At 34.9% G+C, this 9046-nt stretch overlaps 1 long non-coding RNA gene across 1 annotated transcript; it reads left to right on the forward strand.

Moving 5' to 3' along the window:
• The first annotated feature begins 1585 nt into the window (after nucleotides 1-1585).
• Nucleotides 1586-8487, forward strand: LOC147578420 (uncharacterized). Its single transcript, XR_015254267.1, has 2 exons — nucleotides 1586-1827; nucleotides 7851-8487. It is a non-coding gene; the product is annotated as an uncharacterized LOC147578420 (long non-coding RNA).
• The last annotated feature ends 559 nt before the right edge of the window (nucleotides 8488-9046 follow it).

Consider the following 9046-nt stretch of genomic DNA (forward strand, 5'->3'; position numbering starts at 1 on the left):
TTTGTAAATGCCACTCAAACCTTATATTTACCCCTCCTAGCACTTATCATTTTATATTATAATAGTATTAGTTTGCATCCTGGGCTGTGTTGGTTAAAAACAAGCAGTGCTGTTCTATTTGAGTATTTTTCCAGTAAATGTGAAATGACTAAAATAATGAAAAAGTAAGTCCAAGCTTCTATCCATTATACCTTTATACATTTTTACTACAGCTGCCCTTCCTTGGTCAAGAATACCTGCCTGGCATAGTTTCCCTACCCTAATTCCTTTATTGTCTGAAAAAAATTATTCAAGTAAAGGGCCCATACGCTAAATACAATAAGTACTTTTATGCTATTTATTTTCCATTAAAATAGAGTGGAGTCCATTTTTCTTAGGGGAAAATCCTAGAAACCAGAGTTGTGAGAAGTGGTGTTCTTAAACCCAGCAGCAGTGATTCATCTTGAAAATTAAGGTTTCTGATGAGAAAGAGTCTCACTACAGGGCCAAAGCTAATAGTTCCCCTACAAGGCCCCATCCATTAAAATCAACAGCAACTTGTATCTGCTATGCTAACTCAGGTTCCAAAACAGAGGGGCAAAGATTGTCTCTATTTGGACAGACTTTCCTCATCCCTAATGTAAAAGATACTTGTAATGTGAAACCTATTTTTGACTTACAGAAACCACTCTTTCTCAAGAGAATTAGCATATCTATTGTGACAATCCTTGAGGCCCCTTTGTCATCTCTCCAAATGTTGCCTACATACTTTAAAGTAAAATGTTCAGTTCAGCTTAGGTTAAGGAAGACTAATATGTTTCTGAACTCAAAAGTCAGACAGCATTTCTTAGGAAGACAAATGAGTTCATAGCCCTCTTTGTTCCTTCATTCGAAGAATCTTAATTGAGGACCTGTTATACCCTGGATATAGCACTAGGCACTAAAGTTGCCAAAAGTAAAGACAAAGACCCTTGAAGAGCAGTAGAGGGAAGAGAAGTAGTAGAAAGACTTACATGGAAACAAATAATTATACCTAAGAAGACTAACTGTTATGAAGCAGGCAATGAGAAGATTATGTGAGAACATAGGTGGTTAGTTGAGACCATGACTACTGCCTAAGGGAATTAGAGAACTGGGAACATTCTGTTTGAGATTTGAAGTAAAAATAGGGTTTATCAAAAGGACCATTTGGTGGAAGCGTAGAACAAGCAAAGGAAACAATGGGTGTAGAGATAGTAGGAAGGCTATATACACAGCATGATATATTTCTCCTCAACTCAATCACATGTACAATTCATGCAGCTAGGTATCTTCCATTTTTGTAGTTAAGCATCAGGATGAGTAGCTGTACTTTTTATTGAATTAATAAGTCCTTTAGATAGCATTTAAACTCAATATTCTTCTTTCCCTACCTTCCTGGTATGGATCCATGATGAGATCTTGCAGATGTTACTACATTATTAGAAGATACTTTTCAGCTCCCTGGTGACTTCAAAATGAGTTTTTATCATCATTATAGTTAATAATAATTGCAAATAAAATTCTTAGCTTTTATGTCATAAAAATTGATTCTTACTATACAGTTCTCTATGAAAATGTCATATCCCTTAAAAATTGCTACTAGAACAAATTATAATACAAAGCACTTACATAGCATTTTTGTTTGGGTAGATAATTTAAGTTTATTGCCCTTCTGCTAGTGAGAAGAAAAGCCTGAACAGGGTTAATAGCCTTCCCCCAAGGCTACATGATCCATTGTGATACAGAGAGAATGAGAGTTCAAATTAAGGATGACCCTCTAAAGGAAAACCTATCCAATCTGCCCTACACTCCATTTGTACATATCAGGTAAGACTGCATGCAATGGATCTTTCTTCCCAATCCTAACTGTGAAAAACAAACAAAAACCTGAGTCCTATAAAAATTTCCAAGAGATAAAGTTGTTCAGAATGTAAACTTCTTTTATTTCAAGGCTTATCACCTAAGTTAAATTGGTTCTGCTAATGTAATACCATGCTGGGTCTGTCCAGAGGAGGTCAGGTTTACAACTGATAAACCTGTTTGTTTCAGTTGTGGTATACTGCTTCCAGTGCTATCCTACCAACCTGGCACATATCCAATAGCTAAAGAACACTCGTAAATGAAAGGAGAAAGGTTATGGTGATATTCCTGTCTAAGACTCTTTTGCCAAGTTTCAGATGAAGCTGGCAAGAAGGGAGAAAACTGCCTAACATACTTTCTGCTTAGTGTGACTATCTCCATAGTTACCAAAAGGTGTTTATTACCAAATGCCCTCAAACCAAATCAGATAACAGAACCATTGAAAGCCAAACAAAATCTCAATACAGTTTTTTTTTTTTTTTAAAGAAATGTGCTGTGAATTTAAAAGACAGAACAAGGTTTCCCACTAGGTTACCAATTAAACAAGGTCTTAAAATTTTATTTAGCTCATTTTAGAGATGATAGACCTTAACAGTCACTTAATAATCAACAAATATATATTCAAAGTCTATTGTGTGAAGTGCTTTGTATCAAGAAAGCCCTGTAAGGGATAAAAGAGATATATACCTGAAGAGATCTCAGCTCTCATACAATTCACATTATTACATAATCCTAAGTATCATTCTGAAATTGTTCAGACTCCACCTGTGATACTCAAACACAGACAATTCTTACAGGGGGACTATAGAACAAGTTTGTCTTATTTTGTAGTTCTTTAGCACAGGATTTCTGAAACTTTAATGTGCATTAAATCACCCAGAAGGCTTCTCAAAAACAGATTGCTGGTTCCTATCCCCAGAATTTCTAGTAGATTAGGTCTGGGTAGGGCCCAGGAATTTGCATTTCTAATAAGTTCATAGGGGATGCTGATGTTGTTGGCCCAGGGACCACATTTTGAGAAGCGCTACCTTAGCTCATTTATTCCATGCTACATTTGTTGAACTATGTATTTTCAGTGAAAAGTAGTGATTTGTCATCACAAATTTGTCACTAAAAATGTCTTTACTACCTGAGCAAAACATGAGTTTCTAGGAAATTATTATCACCTATTTTTCCAAGAAGCAAATGAAATACTACAAATTTAACTAAAAATATGTTATATTATAATACTTCTTCAAAGTAAAAGTTGCCAATTCAAACACTTCAAATGTTGAATAAGAAAGAAACTTTATATTTTATTAAGAAAAACGAATAAAATAGAAAACTAGCCCATCTTTATAACACTGTCACTCTTTACTAAAAATATAAAAACATTTAATCCTTCCTTTAAAGAGTAGGATCTACAGTCATTATTCTAATGACTATAGAATAAGTATTTAAATTTAAATACTTAGCATAAATGCAAACTATAAATGACTATAAATTGGTCATTAGCAGAATTTCTAACTTGTGGTCCTATTCATGGTCATCACAGGCTGTGATTTTTGCCTTAAGCATATGAGGAAGTTGTTTCCGAATAATTAAAAAGATGTAGACCATTTCGAAGAGGGAGAAAAAATTTTTCTCACACACAATGTCTTTCATTCTAATTTTTTGTAAGTCTACTTTTTTGGCTTCAAATATCACCACTTAAGAGAATGGCCCATTCTACTAATGCTGAAGAAAAATCTGTACCTTGCCAAATGGAACCATAGGGTTCACTGAATACCGATGATAACTCTTTCTTTAGTGCTTCTGAGTCTGTGTTGAGATCATAATGTAATAAAGTTTCTTTTTGTTTTTTTTCCTTATGACTAAAGTCCTTAGGATAAAGACCAAGAAGAATCCCTAAGTCAAAATACACTATAGAAGCATATTATACTCTTCTAGAATTTCATGTAATAGTGATATTTGAGAGGTACATTTTGCATATTGCAATGACATAAAGAGGTGGAATTTTCTCTTATATACTCTTTATATTTCCAAATTTTTGTGGATGCAATTATGAAATACTCTTTAAGACAAAATGCAACACCAGCTGAAGTGCCATGTGAAATATGGATGTGGTATCCATCCTTTAAACTTGGAGTGTGGAATTACCAATCAGTAAAAAGTGGCGTCAATTGGTACATTTCCAAATTATTCTCACCATGCCAACTTATCACAATGTCACACTCCAAAATACCAATGGCTAAAGACACAAATTATTTTCTAATGACCATGCCCTCAGGCACACAGATTTAATAAAAAATGTACATATGAGAAGATTTCATCCTCTTTTACTACCTAATTTTATCTCCTGTTTCACACACAACAGTTTTGGATGGAGCTGTGGATTAGAGGTGATAAAGAGAAAATGTCTGTAGTTGCCTAACACTTCAATATTACAATATAAAGACAATCAAATTGTCATGAAAAGTATTTGTCTGCTCATAGATGTTCTACTCTGAAGAAAATGAAAATCCTAAATACACCTTTAAATACACTTTGTAAAAATGTGTAGCTATTTGTCCAGGAATTTGTATGTACGTACATACATACCTACATACATAAATAAATAATAAATTTTAAAAAAGAAGCTTTTGGGATCCATTTACACAGATCTGAGAACCTGGGAACCTGAGTGTGAAGGTAGTGATAGAATAAGCCATGTCTGTCTTAAAAAAAGAAAAGACATTGATATGAAAGAGTCACTAGATGAGAAAAGTAAAGAAATATTGTGCACTATATTTTGTAGTTCGATAATAAAATAAAATAGGTATGATTCCTGATTGAGGAACCACCCACCCTGAGGATTCACACACAACTTCTAACTTCAGAGAAAAGAGGGACCATTCTTCTACTACCCTTAGAAATACATGGGTGAATGATTTCTATTAAAATATGAAAAAAGAAAAAAAAAACTCTCACTTTTTTTAAGGCAAAGCTCTAAATTTGAAATTCTGCTGAAAGAAAAAGTAAACGAAGTTCAGAGATTTGACTGGAAGATTTAATTTGCTTTCAGTTTAACCAAGAGAAGCTAAGACAGGGAAGAAAAAACCAAGTTTGTTGCCTAAAGTGGGGACAATTTTTCAGAAATGAAGTTTATAATAAGCCAAGATTAGATCTGTATTTAGCATTCCCAGATTGTCCCTAAAACTTTCCATTACAGATCTAAAAGATTCTTTTTTTAGAGTGCTGCTACCTTGACGGTAAGATTTGTAATCATTTCAGGAAAAGCTTTATTGCTTTTCAAGCTCTAAAATGAGAGAGGGTTTTATGACTGCATTGCATTCAACATTTTGTCCAAAGAGATCTGACACCTTAATTTGACTTCCTCTTCTCTGTTCTCTTATCAGTTTTGACTACAGGAACATACCTGCTCAAGTACATCAGGACAAATGTGTCAGGGACTGGTAGAGCTGGAGAATGGCCAGAATGACAAAAACAAATGTCAAGCAACCTGAATAATGTTAACCATTTTATTCCATCATGACTCCTCCCAACGCCTCCTCCTTCAGCTCTGCCACCACTCTGACCACAAACAGCTTTCACTGGCAGCAGCCGCTAAATTTGACTCACTGCAGATATCATCACTTTTTAAACTTCAGCTGGAGAAACGACATATAAACACACCTGTTCTTTCTCCTCCCACACATTTTGGCCCTTAAAGCTATTTTTAGCCAAAGCAATTCATTTTTGTTCATTCCCATTGCATTCTTTTTTAGCAGTAGTTAAACTGTCAAGAGAAGGAACAGTCAGCATTTACTACATTGACAAAAGGGGGAACAATTCCCTAGAGGATTATTACTCTGAACTGTGAGGGGGTGGGGGGAGTCCCTAGAGGTTTTAGAATTTCCAAAATGGAGCAATTTACAAGTTATTAAGTATCTGGATATTTCTGGAGCCCCAAAGTGGGTCACTTATCATTACCTGCAGGCCAATCAGATTCCATAAGGGAGTTTTGCTTAAAGTTTTCAGATAGTAACTTTAAGAGTGAGGGGAAAATTAACTCTAAAAAAAAAATCATGCTTGAAAAAAAAGAAGATATATTCCAAAAATCCAAAATGTCTTTTGAGCTCCAGTATCTAATAGCTTTCCAAAAACCTCTCATCTCAGGGTTTTTCCTTAGGTTGTTGCCGCATTGTGTTCATAGGCTAATGCATTACCTAAATATAGATAGCCATTTTTAGTATAAATTCCAAAAGCCATAAATGTTTCATAATTGAGCACATAATTTGAAGTAAGAGAGCTTTTCCACTCATCCCCTTTTACTGTTGCAAATTGGAAAATACTCAAGTAATTACTCCCTTAATAGTTCAATGCTTGCAACTTTATATACTTTATGAACATCACAAGCATCTTTTGCTCCCCAGAGCAATATGGGGGGTGGGGACAACACAAAAGAACTTAACTTGTATAATTAACCAAATCATCCAGTGCTTTGATTCAAGATTTCTTCATTAAGCCATTAATGTAATACATTGCTAAGTGGTGGGTTGTCCAATTTTTATGATGCCTTTCATTTCAGTTCAATGGCTGCAGTTAGAATGAAAAAAAAAAGAGCATCTGCAAGATCAGCAAGATGATGCAAAACCCTTAGACTAGAAACGTTTTTTTTTTCTGCCTTCACAGTTTGTCTGAGGGCAGTCAATGCCAGAGGACCAATAAGGAAAGTAATTTTAAGTCCAGAAAGTAGCATTCATTTGTCCTTATCCAATAAATAAAAGGGCAAATAAAACACTTGATTCTTGTGACCTCAAACACTTAAACAGAAAGCTGCTGGTCATTTTATGGGTTTCCAAACATACTCAAAGGTAGATAGCCAGTTCATAATTCTATCCCACTTTAGGCTACAACACATATTTCCCACCAGAGTTTATATATCACAATGTGGAGTGTCATATATGTACTGTTTAGTCATTGTTCAGTGATGGTATGCTTACATAAATGACATATATGGGAATGTGACATGCAGAGGAAAACTTATATACTAAAGCATAGTATTTTATTTCTAAACTTGGACACCATACAAAAAATTCAATGCTGAGAAAGGCACTGCTTTTGCCATTAGAGATGGTGAAAATTATCTGAATTTTAGTTCTTTATGGTTATAGTTAACTTTATATGTTTATATACGATGAGAGTATAACTATATATCATTTGATACATCCTGGAGACTTCATTGCTTTTAAAAATAATTGCATATAAATGGAGTTCAGTGTATGGTATATTTATAACTCAAAGACTGACAAAGGGTAGGTCAGTTCACAAGAAAAAAACTTACTGCTGAAAATTATATTGTCTAATGACAGTCTATGCAGTATTTTCAAAGACCTGAGATATAAACCAAAAGTAACATAAGCACAAAAAGCCAGTCATGTCGAATTTTGGAATCTCAATAAAAGACATACAACTGTTTGTGAATTAGAGATTGTAGTTACTAAAAATGATCTATCAGGTTATCAGTTTTTTTTCCATGAAAGAGTTCCAAAGGAGCCCATCACTTTCTTCCAGGAAGCAAAATATCCACAAAGATAAATTGCAAGACAAAATAAATCCTTCATTTGAAATCTGTTTTTAAGAAGTCTCCTTTTAAGTAAGAACACCAAAATAACAGCAAAGAGGATAGCATAAACATTACTTAAAACTAAAACAGAACAGTCAAATTCCAAGTTTGGTCCTTTTCTTTTAGCCATGTCAAATAAGCCTCAAATTTAAAACAAGCACTTGTATTAAAAGGCATCCCCAATCACCTCCCTTACATGATGGCTTAGATAATAGCATATGTTTGTATACTCCCTCTATAGACTTTCATACTCCATCACTATAGTGACTTTAGTATAACCAACAGTTCAACACTCACAATGATGAATATGTTTTTCTATGAAAAGGATAAGAAGTCCCAAATCCATATGACAATGAAATGCTATTATAAAATTTGTATTCAATTTAATATTATCTGTTTTCAGCAGTTTGCAAATTCTTCACCAGTTTCATCAAGAAAACGGACATGGAATAAAAACTCCTCTGGAAGCTCAAAGCTCACTAAACTTTCTTCCTAAAATATACCACTGATAGAGTCTCAATCAAAAAAGCAAAAGTCATCAAGGTAAATGAATTGTTAAGTGAAAACTACTCTCTCCAGTCTATATACACATACAAACAGAACTAAACTCTTTACTTAGATCCAATCTTTCATTTAAACTCAGAGCAACTAGCTGTCTTCACTGTCAGTGCCCTGCCATACCAACATTCATGTGTTCAGTAGATGAATGAAGATACATATGCAGAAACAGAGGGAAGAAGGAAACCTGGGTTCCTACCTTGACAGTTTTCGAGGGTTGACACTTGATGTGATGGGACACGCTGGCCGTTTGGTTCATTTTTCAGGACCCTGGACAGCGCACGATCCCAGGTGGACTTCCAGAATGAATTGGTGATCAAGTCTCCTCTACTGGACTTGAGCAGGGGCTGCTGCTGTTGCTGTTGCTACTGCTGTTGCTTCTGCTTCTTCTGCTGCTGCTGCTTTCTCACTCCGGAGGCTGAAACGCTGTCAGATTGGAGGGATCTGTATCTCAGCCCTAAATAAAGCATTCATTTGGTTCATCAGTCTCAAAGCTCTTGACGATATGGAAAAGAAAGCTACAGACTGTTGCAATTCACTTGTACTGTACCTTTTCAGTACTGAGATGTGACAGCTTTAGAGTACAGCCAATGATCTTGGCTCTCATTCTCCTTTCAAAGAGACGGATACGAGAAAACATACAGAGATCAATTGCAGTACCACAGTTTAAAGGGATACTCTCAACTCCCCGGATTCTAACCACTTTATACTTTTTTTTTTTTTTTTCCCACTGCAAAAGAAATCTGCCTCTCTCTCCCTCTCTGCTCACATTGTTTTTTTTTACTATAATTCATTCTCATTCTGATACTAAATTTTTTTCTTCCTAGGTAGTTTTTGCAGTCAAAACAGCAGTAAATGCTGGGAAAAGACCTGTTGCCTGATTTAACATTGTAGGTTTTAACATAAGTATGGTAAAGGATTTACATCTTCTATGGATATGTAAGAAATTCTACAGTGACAGCCGGCTAAGATACTGACTATTCTTATTCTGTAAGCTGTGAGAAAGCTTATGGTATATAAAAAAGTTTTCAAACATAATAG

This window comes from Puma concolor, chromosome C1, assembly GCF_028749965.1.
Source record: "Puma concolor isolate L17-30 chromosome C1, mPumCon1.1.hap2, whole genome shotgun sequence".
Taxonomy (NCBI): Eukaryota; Metazoa; Chordata; class Mammalia; order Carnivora; family Felidae; genus Puma; species Puma concolor.